The sequence below is a fragment of the Pleurodeles waltl genome, chromosome 4_2 (genome assembly GCF_031143425.1).
Source record: "Pleurodeles waltl isolate 20211129_DDA chromosome 4_2, aPleWal1.hap1.20221129, whole genome shotgun sequence".
Taxonomy (NCBI): Eukaryota; Metazoa; Chordata; class Amphibia; order Caudata; family Salamandridae; genus Pleurodeles; species Pleurodeles waltl.
The window spans coordinates 254,116,873-254,139,015 of NC_090443.1; positions in this window are offsets into that span (position 1 = coordinate 254,116,873).

Genomic DNA, 22,143 nt, shown 5'->3' on the forward strand with positions numbered 1-22,143 from the left:
TGTCAGGATATCTTCGGGATAAGGCATCTGCCACTAAATTCTGGGAACCAGGTATGTACGTGATCACGAAATCGTACTGGCTAAAGAAGAAAGCGCATCGAGCCTGACGACTGTTGCGACACTGAAAGCTCCGAAGACACTGGAGATTACGGTGATCAGTCCTAGCTTCAAAAGGCTCTCTGGAACCCATCAGGAAATGCCTCCATTCCTTACAAGCTACTTTGAGAGCGAGTAGTTCACGTTCCAGTACAGAATAATTTCGTTCAGCCTCTGATAGAATATGAGACAGATAAAAGATAGGATGTTCCAAACCATCATTGTCTTGCTTCTGCAGCAGAACTGCTCCAATAGCTCTGTCTGAGGCATCAGTCACGACGCTAAATTTCTTGGTATTGTCAGGATGACGCAACATGGGTGCTTGGGTAAAGGCTGTCTTTAATTCTTGAAACGCGCGTTCAGCCTCCTTGGTCCAAATGAAACCCTTCTTCAGGTTCTCTTTCTTAATTGTTTGTGTTATGAAACTTTGTAGGTGGGCAAATTTATGAATAAACTGACGATAAAAGTTTGATAAACCAAGAAACCATTGCGTTTCTTTAATGGACGTTGGAGAAGGCCAATCTAATATGGCACTGACCTTGTCAGGATCCATGGATATTCCGTGTTGATTAATACAAAACCCGAGATACCTTACTTCAGATTTATGGAACTCACACTTCTCAGGTTTACAAAACAATTGGTTCTTCTTGAGTCTTTCCAGGACTTGCAGGACATGATCTAGATGGTGCTCAGGATCACGGGAATATATCAAGATATCATTCAAATAAATGACGACATATTGATTGAGTACATCAGAGAACACTGAATCCATAAATCGTTGAAAAACAGAAGGGGCATTGGTCAGTCCAAAGGGCATAACACGATACTCATAGTGCCCAAAAGGGGTACGGAACGCAGTCTTCCATTCATCTCCTTCCTTGATCCGAAGGAGATGATAGGCACCCCGTAGGTCTAATTTAGTAAATATCTTGGCTCCTTGAATGGCATCCAATATATCTCTGATTAAAGGCAGTGGATATCGATCCTTAATCGTTATTCTGTTGAGTTCACGAAAGTCCACACAAGGACGCAGATCCTTAGTCTTCTTTGGGACGAAGAAGAGAGGAGCCCAAGCGGGGGATGTGGGAAGGAGCAATCAAACCGTTGTGTAAGTTGTCATCTAAATATTCCCTTAGCAACTTCTTTTCTTGGTCTGTCAGAGAATACATTCGACCGAAGGGGACGACTTCATCAGGAATCAAAGGAATAGCTCAGTCATAACTGCGATGAGGTGGCAAAATAGGATTACTAGGTTTCTGAAAAATCCTGATATATTCCTGATAACAATCTGGAACCCCCTGGATAATATTGATAGAGTTAGTGTTATCCTTAGTTGACTGACAGGACCTTTTTGGAGTCCAATAAGAAGTAGTGGAATAACAATTCTGTTGACAAAATGAAGACGTTAGGGATATAGTTCGTGTTTCCCAATTGATATAGGGGTTGTGTCAGGTTAACCAGGGAATTCCCAAAATCATGATGTGATTTGGTGAGGCTATGAGATCAAAGGCAACGTGTTCTTGATGCCCCCCAAATGTCAAACAAAGAGTAGGAGTTGAGGCCACCACAGGTCCTGAGGTTAACGGAGAGCCATCCACCGTGTGAACCTGCTCAGGGGTTTCTTTAGGAATGCGGGGAATTCCTTTACTCGTAGCACAGGTCTCATCCAGATAGAGTCCACTGGCTCCACAGTCAAGGAGAGCCAGAAGATGTTCTTCTTGATCTTGTGAACTTTGTAACTTGACCGAGAGGATAAACAGGGTAGACATGCTTTCTTTGGAGGAACATATTGATGGTACTTCAGCTCCTCCCATCTCCTTCCTCCTTACAGGGGATGGGAGCAGGCGTTTCCCTCAGGCCTAGTGGGACGTACCGGACAACTACGGATCAGGTGGCCAGCCTTACCACAGTATAGGCAAAGTCCCCTTCGTCATCGTTCCTCCCTTTCTGACTCTGTCAATGGCCCACGAACCAGATCTATCTGCATGGGCTCTTCATGGCGAGGTGGAGAGGCTTCAGATGGACTATCTTCCATTCGCCGACTGCTAGCACGGAAGGTACCGGACTGGTATGGAGCTCTAGTTCTACGTCTTTCCATCTTGCGCTCTCGAAGTCTATACTCGATGTTCATAGATTGATCCATTAATTCTTTCAAAGAACAAGCTGGAGAAGAGTGTACAAGCTCATCTTTAATTTCTTCATGCAGGCCTCGGCGGAAAAGGGTTACGAAGGTGCGTTCTACCCAGGAGGTTTCAGCTGCCAGCTGTTTGAAGCGGGTTATATACTGCAGTACATCCTGATTACCCTGCTGAATGTCACATAAGGCTTCTTCAGCTGCTGCTTCTACCCCAGGTCTCTCAAACATTTGTTTGAAAACAGTCAGGAAAGTGGAATAGTTAGCCAGGACTGGGTCATCTGCAGAAACCAGAGGAGTCGCCCAAGCAAGCGCTGGACCAGACAAGGCGCTAATCAGATAGCCCACCTTAGCCTTATCCGAAGAAAACTGAAGTGGTCGAAAAGTAAAGAAAACCGTCAGGGCGTCCAAAAATTCCTTAATCTTTAAAGGATCTCCGGAATATCGAGGAATAGTAACAGATACGGGTGGTATGTCCATTGATCGGGAAGACAAGACCTGTCGTAGCGCAGTGTTCTCTGCCCGCAACTGTTGTAACTCTTAGGCTTGCTGTTGGACAGTCTGTAACGTTGCTTGAGCAGTTTCGGACGCCTCTCCCTGTGGATCTTCCATGGCGCTTTCGCAACGCAGAATCTTTTGACGTTGCAATCTGTCACGTACTGCGCTGGACTTCTCACCTCTGGATTTCGGATTGTCGAATACACCAAGTCTTCTACAGGTCCTGGATACTCCCAGATAAGGGCGACCCCTTCTAGTAGCCACGGTGCCACTTGACATGCTACGCCAAAGCAGACCGTACCCTCCAGAAGGAGTCCCAGAGGGAAAAAAAAACAACACTGGGGAAAAAACCTCCTGGAACTCCTGAAGGAAAACAAGAAAAAACAGGACTTGACAACAGGAAACAAAAATAGTCAGTATCCAAGGTAAAAGGCAGGAAAAAAGGAACAGGTAAAATTATCCCAAGGCAAAAGCAGGACCGCTGAGGGTATTTTGGGATTTGCCCTGGGCTGGCGGGCGGCCACCAAAAGGCCGCCCGCCAGCCCAGGGCAAATCAACCTTCCCACTAGGACGCCGGCTCAGAATTGAGCCGGCGGAGTGGGAAGGTGCGACGGGTGCAGTTTCACCCGTCGCGTATTTCAGTGTCTGCAAAGCAGACACTGAAATACTAAGTGGGGCCCTCTTACGGGGGCCCCTGCAGTGCCCATGCCATTGGCATGGGCACTGCAGGGGCCCCCAGGGGCCCCGCGGCACCCCCTACCGCCAGGGGGTGTCAGAATCCCCATGGCGGCGGAGCGCGCTCCGCCGCCATGGAGGATTCCCCCGAGCAGCGGAAAGTCGGCGGGAGACCACCGACTTTCCGTTTCTGACCGCGGCTGAACCGCCGCGGTCAGAATGCTCGAGGGAGCACCGCCAGCCTGTTGGCGGTGCTCCCGTGGTCGGTGACCCTGGCGGTCACCGGCCGCCAGGGTCAGAATGACCCCCATAGTCTGGAAGGGGATGATCCTCGCATATGGGCACCACCAATCACGCCACACACTCATTCCGGACCGCCAAATATTCATTCAGAGGGGCCCAAATATCCTTGGGACGGGACCCCTCTGGCATAAGTCCCCAAAAAACCGACAGCTGATCATGACAGAAAGCCGCATCCTGCAGCCATTCAGATCTACGCGGCGCTCTCCCCCGGCCCCAGCACATAGCAACCCTACACTTAGCCAACAACATGAGTAGGCCTACTAGACGCCTATGCGACCCCTGAATCTCATCCACACATCCCAACAGCGCAACCTTAGGGGAAAGAGGCAACTCCAGCTCAACCATTTCAGTGATCGCTTGCCAAACCTCCACCCAGAAATTATATACATCCGCACACTCCCACGCCAGATGGAAAAAACCCGCATCCGGAGCCCCACAGCGAGCGCAGCATGCATCCGTCAGCAGCCCCATAGAGTGAAGTCCCTTGGGCGTATAATATAGTCGATGCAAAAACTTAAAGTGCAGCAGACGTAACCTATCATTCGGGGATAGCGCTTTCATGTGAGCGCAACAGCTGAGCCACATTACCTCTGGGATGGGCTATCCCAGATCTCTCTCCCATGCAGTCCTAGAGGACTCCCCAAAGCCACCACTCTGCTCCTGCATACAATTATACAACTTAGTTACCAACTTGGTAGGGGATCGCGCACTGCAGAGTACTTCAAGGGCCCGAAACTCCAAGGGGGCCCCTGACGAACCAAAAAATCGATCCTGCAGCAGAGCACGGACCCGGAGAGCGTACAATCGCTGCAACACTGTACCATCACAACCCGAAAGTGCCTCAGAGATATCCAACAGGCGGCCGTCCACCGACCAGTCTCCCAGCACCGTCAGGCCAGCATCCCGAAGGAAACCACGCACCCCGCCATCACGGAACATCTGAGCATCAGCAATCGCCATAACAGGTAGCTAAGGGGCGAACGGCGCAGAAACCCCAGACCGTTGCATCAGCGCCCTCCACGCTCTCGCCGTGCAGGCCACCGTGTCAATTCCCTTAGAACGGGATGGCACTCGATTTCCAAGCACACGCACGAAAGCCGTCCGGCCACACAGAGTCACTCTCAGGCGCCAGATGCGGCATATAACGGATCGGATTCAGCCAGTAGTACGCAAAATGCGCCTGAGCACAGTGGTAATATAACTCCAGGTCCGGAGCCGTCAGCCCGCCCAGCTCAAACGGCAACGCCAAGCGAATGTTCACAAACAGATACAGAAATTCGGGGAGAACCACCATCTTCGCAATTGCGATGCGCCCGATTAGCGAAAGCGGTAGAGTACTCCAGATCTCCCCCTTTTCCTCCAGCCACGCCAGCGCTGCCCCATAGTTAGCAAGACGCAAAGCATCCACGTCACAGCACAGGTGTATACCCAAATAGCGCGCCGGACCCTTCGCCCAAACCAGAGGATATCGAGAATCAAATCTTTCCAAGCTGGAAGTCAGGGGCAGGACGATCAACTTCGGCCAATTAATAGTGACACCAGAAAAAGTCCCAAAGCACACAATTTCATCCAGCAAAATATCTAGATTCTGCCCTGGGTTACGCACGTATAACGCAATATCATCCGCGTACAAAGATATCAAGACAGGATGTTGTCGAAACTGTAAGCCTCTGCTGCTATATTTCTGTCTCAGCGCTGCCGCCAGCGGCTCCATAGCTGCCGCAAAAAGAAGCGGAGACAGTGGGCACCCCTGGCGCGTACCCCGCGAAACAGGAAATGGAGCCTATACACAGCCGTTAAGGCGCAACCTGGCAGTGGGCAAAGTGTACAACAGTCTAATCCAGCTCACAAAACGCGCGCTGAGTCCCACTCGGCCCAAGAGCGCAAACATATATTCCCAGGCCAGGGAGTCGAAGGCCTTGGCTGCATCAAGAAACACCGCAGCTACATTATTGCCTGTCTCCAATGAGCCCGCCACCGCGAAGAAGGTGCGCAAATTATGACACGTAGACCTCCCAGGGACAAAACCCGACTGATCCGGAAGCACCAACCTGGAAAGAAGTGGCTGCAAGCGCGCCGCTATCATCTTTGCTATGATTTTATTATCAATGTTTATCATGGAGAGTGGGCGGTACGAATTGCATCGGGCCGGGTCCTTCCCAGGCTTCAAAACTGTTATTAATAGAGCCTCCCGAGGGGAAGCGACCCAGCCTCCAGGAACTCCGCATACACCTCCAGCAAACACGGAGCAAGGATATCCACATATTCTTTATAAAATGCAGGGGTCAGTCCATCAACACCTGGAGACTTATCACCAGGTAAACTTAGAATCGCCGCAGCTACCTCCTCCACTGTAAACGGCGTGTCTAGATACGCCCTATGTGCCTCTTCAAACCACACCAGCGCAATATTCTCAAAATACTCCTGCACATCCGCCTCCCTGAGGTGCTCCGGGGCTGCATATAGCTGCGTGAAATATTCGGTGAACACTTGCATCACACCACTCGATCCGGTCACCTTGCCGCCCTCAGCGTCAATCACCTCAGTAACATAATTACTGGCCCAAGGCCTGCGCAGCAACCCCGCTAGTGTTCTCCCCGCCCTCTCACCCTCCCCATACTTACAAGCCTGTGCATGTCTCACAAAGAAACAAACCTCTCTTAGGGAGGCCTCCTCATATAAGGACACCTCACGCCGAACCTCACTTGACCATGTCACAGCCAAGCGTCGCTCCAGCTCCCCTAGCCTCCTTTCGATATCAGCCATCTCACGTCTCAAAGCCTTCACAATGCCATGCTGCTTCGAGAGACAAACTCCACAAATAACAACTTTAAATGCCTCCCAAAGGGTCCCGGGAGACCCCACCGGTCCTCGATTCTCAGCAAAAAAGAGCCGAATCGCCTCCCGTACTTCCTCCCGAAAGACCTCATCTCGGAGCGCACCACTGGGCAACCACCACATAACCATTGGTTGCAGTTCACTGGGTATCGCCAACTCTAATAGCACCGGAGAGTGGTCTGACAGCGTACGGGGAAGATGGTCTACAGCTCTAGTCCAATCCTCCACATCTCTGGTGCCCAGCCATCGATCAATTTGAGACCAACTACTGTGAACATAGTTCAAGCAAGTTCCCTCTCGCATGCCTGCATGCCTCTGCCTCCACAAGTCCACCAGCACTCCACTCTTCATCACTGCAGCCAGAGATCTCGCTGCAGAAACATGCTGCACCCTGGCCACACTCTCACGGTCCAACTTAGCATCCAGGACCACATTAAAATCACCGCCCCAGATCACAGCTTCGGCACCCAACGACTCCACAAGGCGCCACACCTCCAGGAAAAACTCTGGATCATCAACATTCGGCCCATACACAGCCACAAGTCGACAAGCCCAGTCCAGTAACGTTCCACTCAGTAGCACATATCTACCATTAGGATCAATAATAATTTTGCGCGTGCGCCACTGTAATCCTTTACGGATAATAATTGATACCCTGCGCGCATAGCTAGAATACTGTATGTAGAGCAATGAGCCTCCCCATCCCAACCGGCCTTCAGTCTGCCCACCGCAGCCGCCATCAGGTGCGTCTCCTGTAACATACAGATGTCTATTCCATGTTGTTTAACATATGCAGCCACCAACCGAGCCTTCCGCCTATCGTTAAGCCCACGAACATTCCATGTCAAACATCTAATAACAGACGTATCATCACCCCCCATCCAAGACTACAGACATCCAACTCTGCACGTAAACCCACCTCTCCACCTGCCTGGGATGTAACGAGAAGATAACCTGAAACACTCCAAAATTGGCCCAAGCCCCCCCCCACCCACACAGGCCACCCAATCGGACCCTCTCAATAATCCCCCCTCCCCACCCCAAAGCCCACCCCCTATACTTAAGGCAAAAAGTAACAGGACTCATCCTAGGGGCAGAAGCCTGCCTAACAGCTCTCCACCCAGAACACTCTAGGGAAGATGGGCCCTTGGACCAAGCAGCAGCTACACATCAGGGGCCCGAACACTGAGCAGCCCCACGCGCACCCAAAGCCCAAAACAGTACAGTATACCATACAAAGCCAGTTAGTCATTGTCGCTAAGGGCGGCATCCCCGGCACTCGCCCCCCCAGAGCCCGCAGCCCTGGATTGTCTTGGTAATCGTCTAGCAAACTTAGCCGCCTGCTTTGGATCCGAGAAATACAGCACCTTGCCCTCATGTCGCACCCTCAGTCTGGCCGGATATAATAGGGCAAACCCAACTCCAGCCTGGCTCAGCAGACGCTTCGACGGCAGGAAGGCCCGCCTCTGGGCCTGTACAACAGGGGTGTAATCAGGAAAAAAGTTTATTTCGGAATTCTTATATACTAGAGGCCTTCTTTCCCTTGCCAGACGGAGGACAGCATCCCGATCTCTATAGTTCAATAGGTGTGCAATAATTGGACGCGGAGGTGTTCCCGGCAGGGGCCGAGGCCCCAAGGAACGATGTGCCCTCTCAATCACCAGCATCCGTGAGAGCTCGCCAGCAAACAACTCCTGCAACATACACTCCACAAAGTCTTCATACGACCCATATCGGTTGCCTCTGGCAGCCCCACGATGCGTATATTATTACGTCGGGACCGTGCCTCCAAGTCCTAATTTTTATTCCGTATCACCTCTAGGAGGCGCTCCATTTGCGCAATCTGCTCCCTGTCACCCCTGCGCACATCTTCCATTTCTGGCGTACGTGACTCCAGAACCTCAAACCTGGCATCATAGTCATTAACCCGGGCTCTAATGCGATCAAGTCGCTCCGTCACATGGTCCAGCTTAGCGTCAATGCCCGCCAAGCTGGTATTAAGCTCCAGGAACATGGACCGCACAGTCATCTCTGAATTCTCTTCTTCAATCTCGGCGTCTCCAGACTGGGAGGCGGGGGCAACACTCCTTCTTCCTCCCCCCTCAAAGGTGAGTTTAGCCTGCCGCTTATCTGCCTTGCCCATCGTTCAATACAACACGTGTGATCTCAGCTGCACCAACACTAGGAAAAGATCGAAGACAGCAGGCCCCCACCTCCGATAATCACTCAACTGGCAGCCCAGCTCCCCTTGCAGGGCCACCAGACAGCTTCCAGGGGACCCAGCCCCCCGCACAGCACCCTCCAGACCAGGCCAGGCTACTCCGCAGGGCGCTCCGCCAGCACCACCAACAGCACGGGGATCCGCACAGCACGAGGGGGGGGGACAGGCCACCAGTCAAGCCCCTCAGCCTCAAGCCAGGGGATTCCGCAGCCCCAAACCTCCAGGAGACCCCCACAAGCGTGCACCAGCACGGGCCTCCGCTCCCCCGTCTCACCGCCTGCACAAGTATCCACTCAGTCCTCCCAGATGATGTAGTTCAGGACCTTCAGTACAACATGGAGGCCTCCCCAGAAGCAACCTCAGGGGAACACCACAGATCCGAGCTGCAGCCTTCTCCAGCCGTCTCTTCACCAAGACAGAGCCCCTCCGGCCGTCACCTCTTCCAGCCGTCTCCTCTACATGGGGCCAGGCAGCTCTCCACATCAGGCGCGCTCTCCGCACGCCACGAGACCGTCCAGGCCCGGTCCCTGCAGCGGCAGACACCAGCAGGGAGTCCCGAGGACCACGAAGTCTGGCCAAGTCCTCCGGCCGCAAGGCGTCAGGAACCCAGGAGGGCCTGGCAACCGCAGCCGCGGTATACACCAGGGAAGGGGGCCCGCAGCTTGATGCAGCCGCCGAATAGGCCCCCAGGCACTCTCTCGCGCTCCCGGCACTTCTCTCTGGCCGGGAGCGGCCTCAGCACTTCCTCTCTCCCCGCGCGCAATCAGCACTCCCGCGCGCAGGCAAAAGTCGGCGTCGAGTCCGTCCGCGCAGACCCAGTCTTCCACGTCTGCTTCGACCGCCCCCCGGCCGGCAAAAGAGTCACTAGGGCCCCTGGGAAAAGTCACCCGGGTCCGCACCCGCCGTAGCCTCCTGCAGTATAAATAAATTAAATCAATAGCCTGGGGCCCGGCAGAGCCTCACGCTGTGTCGGCCATCTTGCCCGATGGCCAGGCCACGCCCATGTTTGTGATCTTTGCCTTCATGAAATCTTATTCGAGTTGCCATATTATGACTATGCTAATGTGCTTTATGGTTTTGTGACTAATAAACTTGCTAGTAGAATTGTAATCAATAGGGAATAAACTTCATATAATCGTACTAAACTGGTGTGGTTATTCATGCCTCCAAGGTCATGGTGGTTCCTGAGTCTTATTGATGACGTTATTGACATATTGATTGACATGTTGATCAGTTATCTCGTCCTAAGGTGTCTTCAATGAGGGTCAAAAGATTCATTGGCCTAACACGAGTCCCAGAGTGAATAAAATAATCAGAAAGGGACGGGTTAGCACCACATTATGGGGGTCACCGCCATTTGGCCGCCCCGCGGTCAAAAGACCGCTGGGGCCATTCCAACTTTCCCGCTGGTAGCGCCCGCCGGCCCAGCGGGAAAGTGGCCTGCAGCACTGAAGCCGGCTCCGAATGGAGCCGGCGGTTTTGCAGGTGTGCGACGGGTGCAGTTGCATCCGTCGCGCTTTTCACTGTCTGCTAGGCAGACAGTGAAAAGCATGCTGGGGCCCTGTTAGGGGGCCCCTGCACTGCCCATGCCATTGGCATGGGCAGTGCAGGGGCCCCCAGGGGCCCCAGGACACCCGTTCCCGCCATCCTGTTCCTGGTGGTAAAAACCGCCAGAAACAGGATGGCGGTAAGGGGGTCAGAATCCCCATGGTGGCGCTGCTTGCAGCGCCGCCATGGCGGATTCGCCCAGCCGGGGGAAATCCGGCGGGAAACCATCGGACCCGGTTTTCTGACCGTGGCTTTACAGCCGCGGTCAGAATGGGCAAGGAAGCACCGCCAGCCTGTTGGCGGTGCTTCCGTCACCCGCGGCCCTGGCGGTCTATGACCGCCAGGGTCGGAATGAGGGCCTATGTTCCTAAAAATTGTCAATTGGTATCTTAAAATTTGATTAGAAACAAAAGAAATAAAAAAGGATTTCTGTGGGTAGTGTGGCAGAGCTGCAAACTCTTCTCTTCACACCACTGACATTAAATCCTGTCTTTCTTGCCAAAAAGATCTAGTTTCTGAGAGTTTAACATTTGCTTTTTCTTTTAAGAATCTGGTACTTCAGGTTCCATAATGGAAAATGTTATTATTTAAAGATGTCAAGACTGTTTCAAAGTGGCCCACCTAAAACGTGTACTTACCTAATTAAGAGTGGCAATAAGCTCAATCTCCCACTAAAGGGGGTGTAAATGTAAATGGCACAAATTTACATAGTTTGAACTTAACCTGGACAAACCTATATTTTTGTGGAAAATGGAATTGAGTTTGGAGGATCATTTGGAGCTTGCCTCACCAAATACCACCAATACTAGCAACATTAGATGCCTCCAGGGCTATTTCCCTATCCTGGGAGACTGCAAGCTCATCAGTTGCAATGATAATTAATGTAATTCAACACTACAGTTTTTCAACAAAAGGACCCTTACGGCCTATACAGACTGTACCTCCTGTGCAGTGATCTGCAGCATCTGGGTTTCATGAGGTTTTATCTGGATTGGCCTAGCCCTCAAAAATGAGACATTTGCATGACACTATAGAAGCTGCAGCAAGCACAAAAATAAGTACCACTCGTACATCATGTCTTTGTATAGATTGATAAGGAAATTACTTTAAGTGGCATGTTCACAAAGCTGTTGCTCCTTCCAGTGGGAGCAGGGGTATGGAAGGGGAAAATGACAGTAACATTCTCCTAACACATAAATACTGGTGGGAATAGATAGTTAAATAGATAGATAGATAGATAGATAGATAGATAGATAGATAGATAGATAGATAGATAGATAGATAGATAGATAGACAGCCAGCCTTTATTAGGGTTGTTTAAAAGCATAAAAGGATCGAAAAGTACAACGGAGAAATAAAAAAAGCACTAAAGAAGCAGAATAAAACACAGGTGTGCCAACAGTAGCCTTAAGAAAAAACAAAGACAATACATAGCTTAAAAACTTCAAATAGTTAATATCCATAAAAAGTTTCTAGGACATTTCACAGACTAAAAACTTCAAATAGTACTTGGCCAGGAAATGGAATATCCGTAAAATGTCAATGCAGTGATAAAACAGGAATACATCTGATGAGTTAGTTGGGTAAGCGGTCTGCATTAAGTATGCATTATTTCACATATTGAATAAAAATTTAACTAGCATTTAAATTGAAACTATCCCAGTCTACAAAACAGCAGTTCACCTAGTGAAGACAATCTTCATGAGCCTTCATTACTACTCAGGACCCATCAGATCAATAACCACATTTATGTACAGAACCAGACAGTAAGACATTTCCAAATCTTTGCCACCCAAATCATAACTCTCAGGGCCTTATTTACAAGGCCCGTGCCGCACGGCGGCTCAGCAAGTGCTTTGCTGCTCCACCAAGAATGGGCAAAAATGTGCCATATCTAGAAGATAAGGCACATTTCTGTCCTTTCCCCCTGGGCTGGTGCACAAATTGCTGCCATGCACCAACACAGGCACCCTTGCACCATGGTGCAAGGGTGCCTGCATTGTGGGGATAATTGTTTTTTGCAGGAAGGAACACCTTCCTGCACAAAAACAATCACAAGAGGTGTTTTTCTCTTTCTATGTGTTGCAGAATGGGGCACACATAGAATGAGGAAAAAAAGGTGAAATTAAGATATTGCTCCGTGGTGTGTCACTCCTATGTCACCACTGAGGTGGCATAGGAATGTGATGAATTCCCACACTTGTAAGTCTGGGAATGCATCAAATTCCTTTAGGTTTCATGTGTGTTGCGTGGGAACACCCCTAGCAACATCCATGGAACGTTTCTCTCATGCAGTGCTGTGCATGAGAGTGGCCATATTTAGAAGGCCATGAAAAGTCACAAAAGCTTGCTTTTGTGTGGCCTTGTAAATATGGGCTGGTACACAGTGACCTAGGAGCATAAAAAAACATGACTCTCCAGTAGCACAGTGTGCTGCTAGGTAAATGAGGCTCTCAGCCCCTTTCACATAAAGGCAACTACTTCTCAGAAAAAGTAATACAAGCCATCTAATTTTTGTTATTAAAATAGGGGCTTATACATGTAACATGGGTTAAGGAGTCACTTTTGTGGGTTAAGGATTCACTTTTGTAACCACATAAACAGCAGCTTGTTGTAGGATGTTTATGTTACGGCCAAGTATAACAACCTTACAAAAGTGGAATTAATAAGAAGTGTAACCCAATGTAAGAATGTCTAACTGTGTAGCCATTGAGGTGAGCATATAACATGGTGTCAGGTTTCTGAAAACGTAGCAGCTGTACAGTCTGAGTATGTTTTAGAGTTAAAAGTGATCTAATCCATTGTTTAAGATAACAATTTTAGATCCTTTTTGGCCGCCTTCTTAAACTGCTTATCTGACAATGGTAAAATTCAAAGGGCTTCCAGTTGGAGAGTGTTTTAGAGATGGGTAAAATAATCCTACCACGGAACAAAGTTGGCTGGGTCTGATGATATAGCAATACAGGTCACAGCCTTTGGAGAGCATTTCTGGAGTTTCTCAGCTTGTAGCAGTTCACTAAAAACTGAAGCATCAGCTTTAATGTTGTTTGCTGTAAATTGAATTCCAGTCTTACAAAGGTAGAAAGACAAAAGATATGCTTAAATAAGTTAGAATAAGGCCTGTTAAGCCACAGTGCCATCTTTCCTGGAAACGGCACCAAACCGTAATCCATGGTAGGCAAAAATCTTGCTTGTATCACTGTTGGTAAAGATGCTAACAAATTGGATTCTACGTTGATAAATAGTCAGCTTATGGCATAGGTGACAGAGTAAGCGTTAGCCGTTAAACGTGACAAATTTTCTATAAGGGAATTTTTGTCATCATACCACATGCCCAAAAACCAATACTTGCTCTGTCTCTCTAACATTGTCTCCCAAATCTGATATCTGCTCAATTTAAAGTATTTGTTGCTAAAGACTAGCACAGCAAATTTATTGATATTAATTATTAATTTATAGGCACGCTTATAAGTAATCAAAGGTATGAGGATTTTTTATGTAGGACTGCAGTTGTGTGATCTAAGATCACTTTGTCATCTAAATATTGAAGATACTAAAAAGGCAGTGGGACATGCTAGGGAAGGCTGAGACCCTTGAACCTTAATGGCATCCTGCATGTCTGCTTTGTATAAATTAAAAAGCAGGGGTGCCAACATTCTAGCCTGTTTTAGCCCTCTCTCAGTTCTTATTTTTCTAGCGAAATGCCCATTATATGCAAGTTTGACTTGAACGTGTGTTCTGATATAATGACTGAATGGCTCCCATTGGGGAGAGGAGAGAGAAATCCTGCATCTTTGAAGTCTGGACTAGAGAATTGAGTGCCCACCCCTTAGAAGACTATTCTGTAATCTAAAAAAACAGGCTGAACCTGCTACACCTTTTTACCTTGACTGTTGCATGTATGTGGGACTAAGAATGTTACCTGATGTATTACTAGCCCCTCTAAAACGTGTTTGAGTAGGTGATATTAACTTATTTGTTTCTACCCAAGATTTGAGATCTTTCAAAGGATTTTGGAGTAATTTGTGATATCTACATCAAGTAGTACAATCAGCCTGTAGTTCAAGGGTTTGTAAGGATCACATTTCTTAAAGATGGGATGTAGGATAGACCCCTGCTATGACGTAAGATCTATGGCCCTCATTCCGACCCTGACGGTCATAGACCGCCAGGGCCGCGGGTGACGGAAGCATCGCCAACAGGCTGGCGGTGCTTCCTGGGCCATTCTGACCGGGGGTGGTAAAGCCGCGGTCAGAAAACCGGGTCCGGCGGTTTCCCGCCGGATTTCCCCCGGTTGCCCAAATCCGCCATGCCGGCGCTGCAAGCAGCGCCGCCATGGGGATTCTGACCCCCTTCCCGCCACCCTGTTTCTGGCGGTTTTTACCGCCAGGAACAGGATGGTGGGAACGGGTGTCCAGGGGCCCCCTAACAGGGCCCCAGCCTGCTTTTCACTGTCTGCCTAGCAGACAGTGAAAAGCGCGACGGGTGCTACTGCACCCTTCACACACCTGCAACACCGCCGGCTCCATTCGGAGCCGGCTTCAGTGTTGCAGGCCCCTTTCCAGCTGGGCCGGCGGGCAATAACTTGGCTAGCGCCCGCCGGCCCAGCGGGAAAGTTGAAATGGCCCCAGCGGTCTTTTGACCGCGGAGAGGCCATATGGCGGTTACCGCATGGAGGGCGGCTACTGCCGCCCGCCGTGGTTAGAATGAGGGCCTATATGTGTTTCAAACACATGGATAAATAGGCTTGTAAAGGCCAACACCCAATTATTGGAAGTGTGTGTAAATATTTTTGTTTGGGAGACCATTCAAATTTTGAGATTCTAATTTTGTTCTGCACTGACCTGTTCTTCACAGTCGCAGCTGCGTAGATAGGTGTGAATGGGCAGACCCACCACCTGGACTGATCAGTGTATAGTGTCTCAATGTGGGTAATTCAGGTGATTTCAGAAAAGGTGTTACCCCAATTTGCGATATACTGTGTGTTAAGTGTATTATGACCTACTAAAATTTTAGGGGGGGGGGCTGACTTACTTATTTCTCCTTTTTAGCCAATGATTTTCTATGTAAGTTATATTTGCTTACTATATTTTCTCATTTTAGAACTTCCAGAGTTTTTGTTCAGCTATCATGCTCCTCGGTTCAAATGGTAGAGCTTTGTTTTGTTTAATAAGCCTATTTTGATTTTTCTTTAAGGGTCTCAAGTCATGGTTGAACTAAGAGTTCTGACAATTAATACCTTGGGTAGAACATAAACTGGACTTAGGTTTCTGAATTTTAACAGACAATATTGAAATTACCATTCAGGCCCATATTTCACATGGGTCCTGAAGTAGAATTACAGAAGTGCACAGAGGTTCTGATTAATCTTATCAACAAACCAGTGGTCAATTCTGTTAAGTTAAGTTAAGAGCTGTGATCCTGCTTTAGCACCTATGGTTTGATAAGTTTGAAGTCTAGTTGGAGAGTAAGATACGTTGGCCTGTTGAGAAGCATGACCACTCTCAATTCTTGAAATAATGTCAACAGCATTTCACCAATTTGAGTAAAGAGTGTATTTCACAGGAATATCTCCGGGGAGCCTGCCATTGAGAGAGCAGAAATGAAATTAATGTAACATATTTATATGCTTGTGACCCCGTAGATCCTTCTGTTTGTGAGGAGTGTGCGCTGAAGAGATGCCACATGTGTGGTCTGTGTGGGCTTGGGATGGATCTTCTGTTGTGTTACATGCAAGATTTCAATTGAAGTCCCCTGTTAATGCTAGCGCAGGTGTTTTAATAAAAATGATTAATGAGAATTCATGTATTCTGAATAATGGATTATGTAGAAAATATAATAAAGTAGTAAAATAATGCACACATTTTAAAGTGTGATTACAATGAGTGGCCACCAATGTTCACAAAGTATACTTCTTAATAGTCTAATACTATGAAATGTTGAGCATATGTTTGACTAATATAGTAATATGTCATATTAAAGGTGATGAATTATGTATTAGCTTTATCAGTTGTAGGCCTTAACTTAGTGAAGGTCTTGGCATAGTTGCTAGGCCTCATGTCAAGCTGTATTTCTTAACGTTTAATAAATGGTTGTCCTGGAGAGTTAAACTGTGATTTTCCATTGTAGTGTGTAAATATAACATTATGGGGGTGATTCTAACCCTGGCGGTCGGTGTTAAAGCGGCGGCCAACCCGCCAACAGGCTGGCGGTCAAAAAAATGGAATTCTGACCCTGGCGGGAACCGCCAACACAGACAGCCACTTTAACACTCCGACCGCCACGGCGGTACAAACAAACAGCGCGGCGGTCACCGCCAACAGCCAGGCGGCAGACAATGTACCGCCCACACTATCACAACTCACCAATCCGCCACCTTTTCCGGGGCGGGAGCACCGCCGATAAAAACACGGCGGAAACAGACTACGAACGGGAAAACGCACACCACTACGCACTCCATGAGGAAGGAGGACAGCATGGAACCCGAATTAAACATCCTACCTGCTCTCGTCTACCTTCTCATCTACCACGAGTACGAAGTCCGGCGCAGACGACAACGGTGAGTACTGCACCTACGACACACGGGAGGGGGAGGACGAAAGGTTACGGCCACACACATATGCGACCTCCCCCCCCCAACTATGTACACACCAATGCAGAGCAACAAGTCACAGTGACACCACCCAAACACCCCTGAAAAATGCTATGACATAATCAAATTTGGAATAAATATTTATGTACCAAAAAGCTCCTGAAAATTATCGTACAACCATGAAAGATATTTACAAGAAAACAAATGATATACACATCAGTGTATAACTGAAGTAACAAGTCCTGCACATCCTACGAATTCATCATGTCCGTGGGCCAAAGTTTTGAGAAACAAGGGCAAAGCCCACACAGGAGACCTGAGTCCTTTGGAGAGAACACTGCAGGGGCATCAGATGTAAAAACTACAGGCACCTCAGGGGGAAGGGAAGGGGGGGCACCACAGCCACATGAGTCCACGACGCCAGATCCACGAGGAGCCACCATGCCCACTGTACCATCCTGGGGAGTGCAAAGCCACAGTCTCTCAATGTCTCTACAGTGGGTGGGCTGCCCACTGTACCATCCTGGGGAGTGCCAAGCCACAGTCTCTCAATGTCTCTACAGTGGGTGGGCTGCCCACTGTACCATCCTGGGGAGTGCCAAGCCACAGTCTCTCAATGTCTCTACAGTGGGTGGGCTGCCCACTGTACCATCCTGGGGAGTACAAAGCCACAGTCTCTCAATGTCTCTACAGTGGGTGGGCTGCCCACTGTACCATCCTGGGGAGTGCAAAGCCACAGTCTCTCAATGTCTCTACAGTGGGTGGGCTGCCCACTGTACCATCCTGGGGAGTGCAAAGCCACAGTCCATCAGGTGGATGACAGTCTCCACTGGTCAAGGAGGAGGCATGGTGGGCACAGTGAACCATAAACAGTGCTTGAGACGGCGGTGCCCAGCAGAGCGGTGCTTGAGAAGAAGAACCCAGCGGAGCGGTGCTTGAGACGGCGGTGCCCAGCGGAGCGGTGCTTGAGATGAAGGGCCCAGCGGAGCGGTGCTTGAGAAGAAGGGCCCAGCGGAGCGGTGCTTGAGACGGCGGTGCCCAGCGGAGCGGTGCTTGAGATGAAGGGCCCAGCGGAGCGGTGCTTGAGATGAAGAGCCCAGCGGAGCGGTGCTTGAGAAGAAGGGCCCAGCGGAGCGGTGCTTGAGATGAAGGGCCCAGCGGAGCGGTGCTTGAGAAGAAGGGCCCAGCGGAGCGGTGCTTGAGATGAAGGGCCCAGCAGAGCGGTGCTTGAGACGGCGGTGCCCAGCGGAGCATTGCTTGAGATGAAGGGCCCAGCGGAGCGGTGCTTGAGAAGAAGGGCCCAGCGGAGCGGTCCTTGAGATGGCGGGGCCCTCTTCAGCGGTGCCTATCTTCACGGCGGGGCCCTCTTCAGCGGTGCCTATCTTCACGGCGGGGCCCTCTTCAGCGGTGCTCTTCTGCACGGCGGGCCCTCTTCAGCGGTGCTCTTCTGCACGGCGGGCCCTGTTCAGCGGTGCCTATCTTCACGGCAGGGCCCTGTTCAGCGGTGCTCTTCTGCACCGCGGGCCCTGTTCAGCGGTGCTCTTCTGCACGGCGGGCCCTGTTCAGCGGTGCCTATCTTCACGGCCGGGCCCTCTTCAGCGGTGCTCTTCTGCACGGCGGGCCCTCTTCAGCGGTGCTCTTCTGCACGGCGGGCCCTGTTCAGCGGTGCCTATGTTCACGGCGGGGCCCTGTTCAGCGGTGCTCTTCTGCACCACGGGCCCTGTTCAGCGGTGCTCTTCTCCACGGCAGGCCCTGTTCAGCGGTGCTCTTCTGCACCGCGGGCCCTGTTCAGCGGTGCTCTTCTGCACCGCGGGCCCTGTTCAGCGGTGCTCTTCTGCACGGCGGGCCCTGTTCAGCGGTGCCTATCTTCACGGCGGGGCCCTGTTCAGCGATGCTCTTCTGCACCGCGGGCCCTGTTCAGCGGTGCTCTTCTCCACGGCGGGCCCTGTTCAGCGGTGCTCTTCTGCACCGCGGGCCCTGTTCAGCGGTGCTCTGCTGCATGGCGGGCCCTGTTCAGCGGTGCTCTTCTGCACCGCGGGCCCTGTTCAGCGGTGCTCTTCTGCACCGCGGGCCCTGTTCAGCGGTGCTCTTCTCCACGGCGGGCCCTGTTCAGCGGTGCTCTTCTGCACCGCGGGCCCTGTTCAGCGGTGCTCTTCTCCACGGCGGGCCCTGTTCAGCGGTGCTCTTCTGCACCGCGGGCCCTGTTCAGCGGTGCTCTTCTGCACCGCGGGCCCTGTTCAGCGGTGCTCTTCTGCACCGCGGGCCCTGTTCAGCGGTGCTCTTCTCCACGGCGGGCCCTGTTCAGCGGTGCTCTTCTGCACCGCGGGCCCTGTTCAGCGGTGCTCTTCTCCACGGCGGGCCCTGTTCAGCGGTGCTCTTCTGCACTGCGGGCCCTGTTCAGCGGTGCTCTTCTGCACCGCGGGCCCTGTTCAGCGGTGCTCTTCTGCACGGCGGGCCCTGTTCAGCGGTGCCTATCTTCACGGCGGGGCCCTGTTCAGCGGTGCTCTTCTCCACAGCGGGCCCTGTTCAGCGGTGCTCATCCAGCAGGTCAAGGGAGCCAGACCTGGCCTGGACTCCCTGCTCAGTCGCCCTCGGACCGTGACGTTTCTGGACCCTTCGGGGACGGACTCCTGGCCTCTTTAGTGTCCTCCTTCCCAGCTGGGATGTGACATGTGGGGTCTACCTTCTCCACGCTCCTGCTGCCCTTCCGCTCCTTTGATGGGGCTCTCGGGCCCTTGCCTCCCCTAGATGGTGTGGCTGGTGAAGTGGCCGCACATTGCTCCTTGGGGGCAGCCCTGTCAGTCCTCGCACGGCGGCCCTTGTTTTTGCGGGTCCTCTTGCCGGGGGGGGGGCTGGACGTGTCCTTGCTGCTGATCGATGTGTCACTGCTGGCAAAGGGTGGACTCCAGAACCCATGCACAACAGTGACACTCGAAGCTGGGCTGGTGGTGGCTGCGGTGCTCTTGGGACTCTTTGCAGATGGAGGGGGGAGCTCATCGGAGGGAAAGAGGTCAAGATTAGCCAGGAAAAGCTTTTTAGGTCCAAGGTAAAGGGTAGGAGAAGTGGTGATGGGAGTGGAGGAAGAGGATGTGGTTGTAGGAGAGTCAGGTGTGCTGTCATTGGGTGGAGGTGCTGGTGCTGTAGGCTGACGTGAGGTGGATGGCTGTTGGGTGGGTGTCTGCCTGCGTTTGTGTGTCTTGGAAGAGGGGGTGAAAGACACAGTGGGAGAGGACACAGGGGACGTGTAAATGGCAGTGGGGGTGGTGACTGCACGAGTGTGGACTGTACTGGAGGGTGAGGTGGTGATGGAAGCACTGGCTGATGTTGGGGTGCATGCAGGTGTGAGTGTAGACGTCACAGGGAGGGAGGAGGGAGACAAGGAGGAGGGGGACACAGAGGTGGTTGTGACTGCTGGAATGTCTGCATCTGGGTGTTGCTTGGGTGAGTGTTTGTGGGATCTGTGGTGCTTGTGTCTGGATGAGCTGCTCTTGGGTGTTGAGGTGTGTGCAGGCTGGTCTGATGGTGTGGATGGGATAGGGTCGTCTGCCCAACAATGAGCGTCCTCACCAGGTCAATGAGCTCCGCACTGAGGGCAGCAGGGGCAACAGGGGCAGGGGCTGATGTGCCTGGGGCGAAGGAGACGCGCGCCTTCCTGGGCGAGCGGGCATGGAGCGTAGGCTGAGGGGCTGCTGGGAGGGCGGTGCTGGTGCGCTGGGTGGCGGCTGTACCTGTAGAGGCGGGGGGCCCGGATGTTGCCGCCACCGCTAGGGAGCTCCCATCCGAGGACGTGTCGCTGTCGCTGCTCTCACCAGCGGTCCCCGTCGTGGTGCTCCCCTCGCCCTCCGGATCACTGGTGCCCTCGGTGTCTGTTCCTGGGCCCACCAGGGCCTTGTGTCCTGCAAGTCCCTCGTGCTCCGATGCCAAATCTCCTCCGTCTGATGATGCTAATGCACACATGCACAAGAAGATGAAGAGAAAGGGTGGGGGGAGAAAAAAGAAGACCAGGTTGAGTGCATGCAATGTCAACACCGTTGGCGGAGAGGACAGACACAGGAGCCTCATGCACTAAGCCCCGCATTCGGGGTACACTACTCAGTACTACTGACTAGGACAACAGGCCAAGAGACGTCAAACGCGCACATGGGTGATGCTGGACCATCAATGGCTGTACTTGTTACCCTACAGAGGTGGGGGCCGGGGGCACAGGGCCATGCCTAAGGGAGAGGACTACACTACAGAAAGCGCCCTGGCCTAATGTCACCCACAGCCCTCCTCCCCCACCCAGACGCCTCCACTGCGCAGAAAGATAGGAGAATGTGCTGATACTCACCCCCTTGTGTCTGCTGTGATGTCTTAAAGCGCCCATCCAATTCAGGGTAGGCCACCGCCAGGATCCGGGACATCAGGGGGGTCATGGTGTGACTGGCACCCCTCCTAGGTTGGGAGGCAATCCCCAGCAGTGTTTCTGTGGTCTTCCTTGTTCCGCGGCGGATGTCCTCCCACCTCTTGCGTCAGTGGGTGCCCCGTCTGTTGTGGACCCCCAAGTTCCGGACTTCCTTGGCGATGGCACGCCAAATCTCAATCTTCTGATGGGCGCTGACCTATTTGACATGTACAGGGTGTAAAGGAGGAAGTCATCAATGACCTGCATGTTAGATGTGATTGCCCCCCCCACCAACTTTGCCATATGGCACATGCTCTCATCTGTCGTGCGTTGCACTACTCATTCGCCCCCCACCCCACCAACTTACATCTACCCCAATCCACACAGGCATAGCCCATTCCATGTGCACCCGGTGTACTCACTTGTTGGTCTGGAGGACCGTAGAGTAGCGCATACTGGGGGAGGACCCCATCCACGAGCTTCTCCAACTCTTCAGACGTGAAGGCAGGGGCCCTTTCCCCAGTCGCAGCAGCCATTGTCACTTCCAGACCGAGGTCACAGCAGCACTTGCAGTATAGGTCCTCTCCTGTGGATGATCAGGTCTCGAGTGATCAATCAGCTAGGAAATGACGGTCACGCCCGCGGCGGTGCGTACCGCGGCGGTGCGTACCGCGACCGCCGGCGCACATCGTCATTGGCTCCTGAAACCCATAGGGTTCAATGTTAACCAATGCGGCTTTGCGCCGCGGTCTTCGACCGCCTACCGCCACGGTGTGCCCCGCCAGCGCATTGACCTCACATCCCATTGTCCCACTTCACAGGTCAGGCAGCCGCCATTTCAAGGGCCTACATGG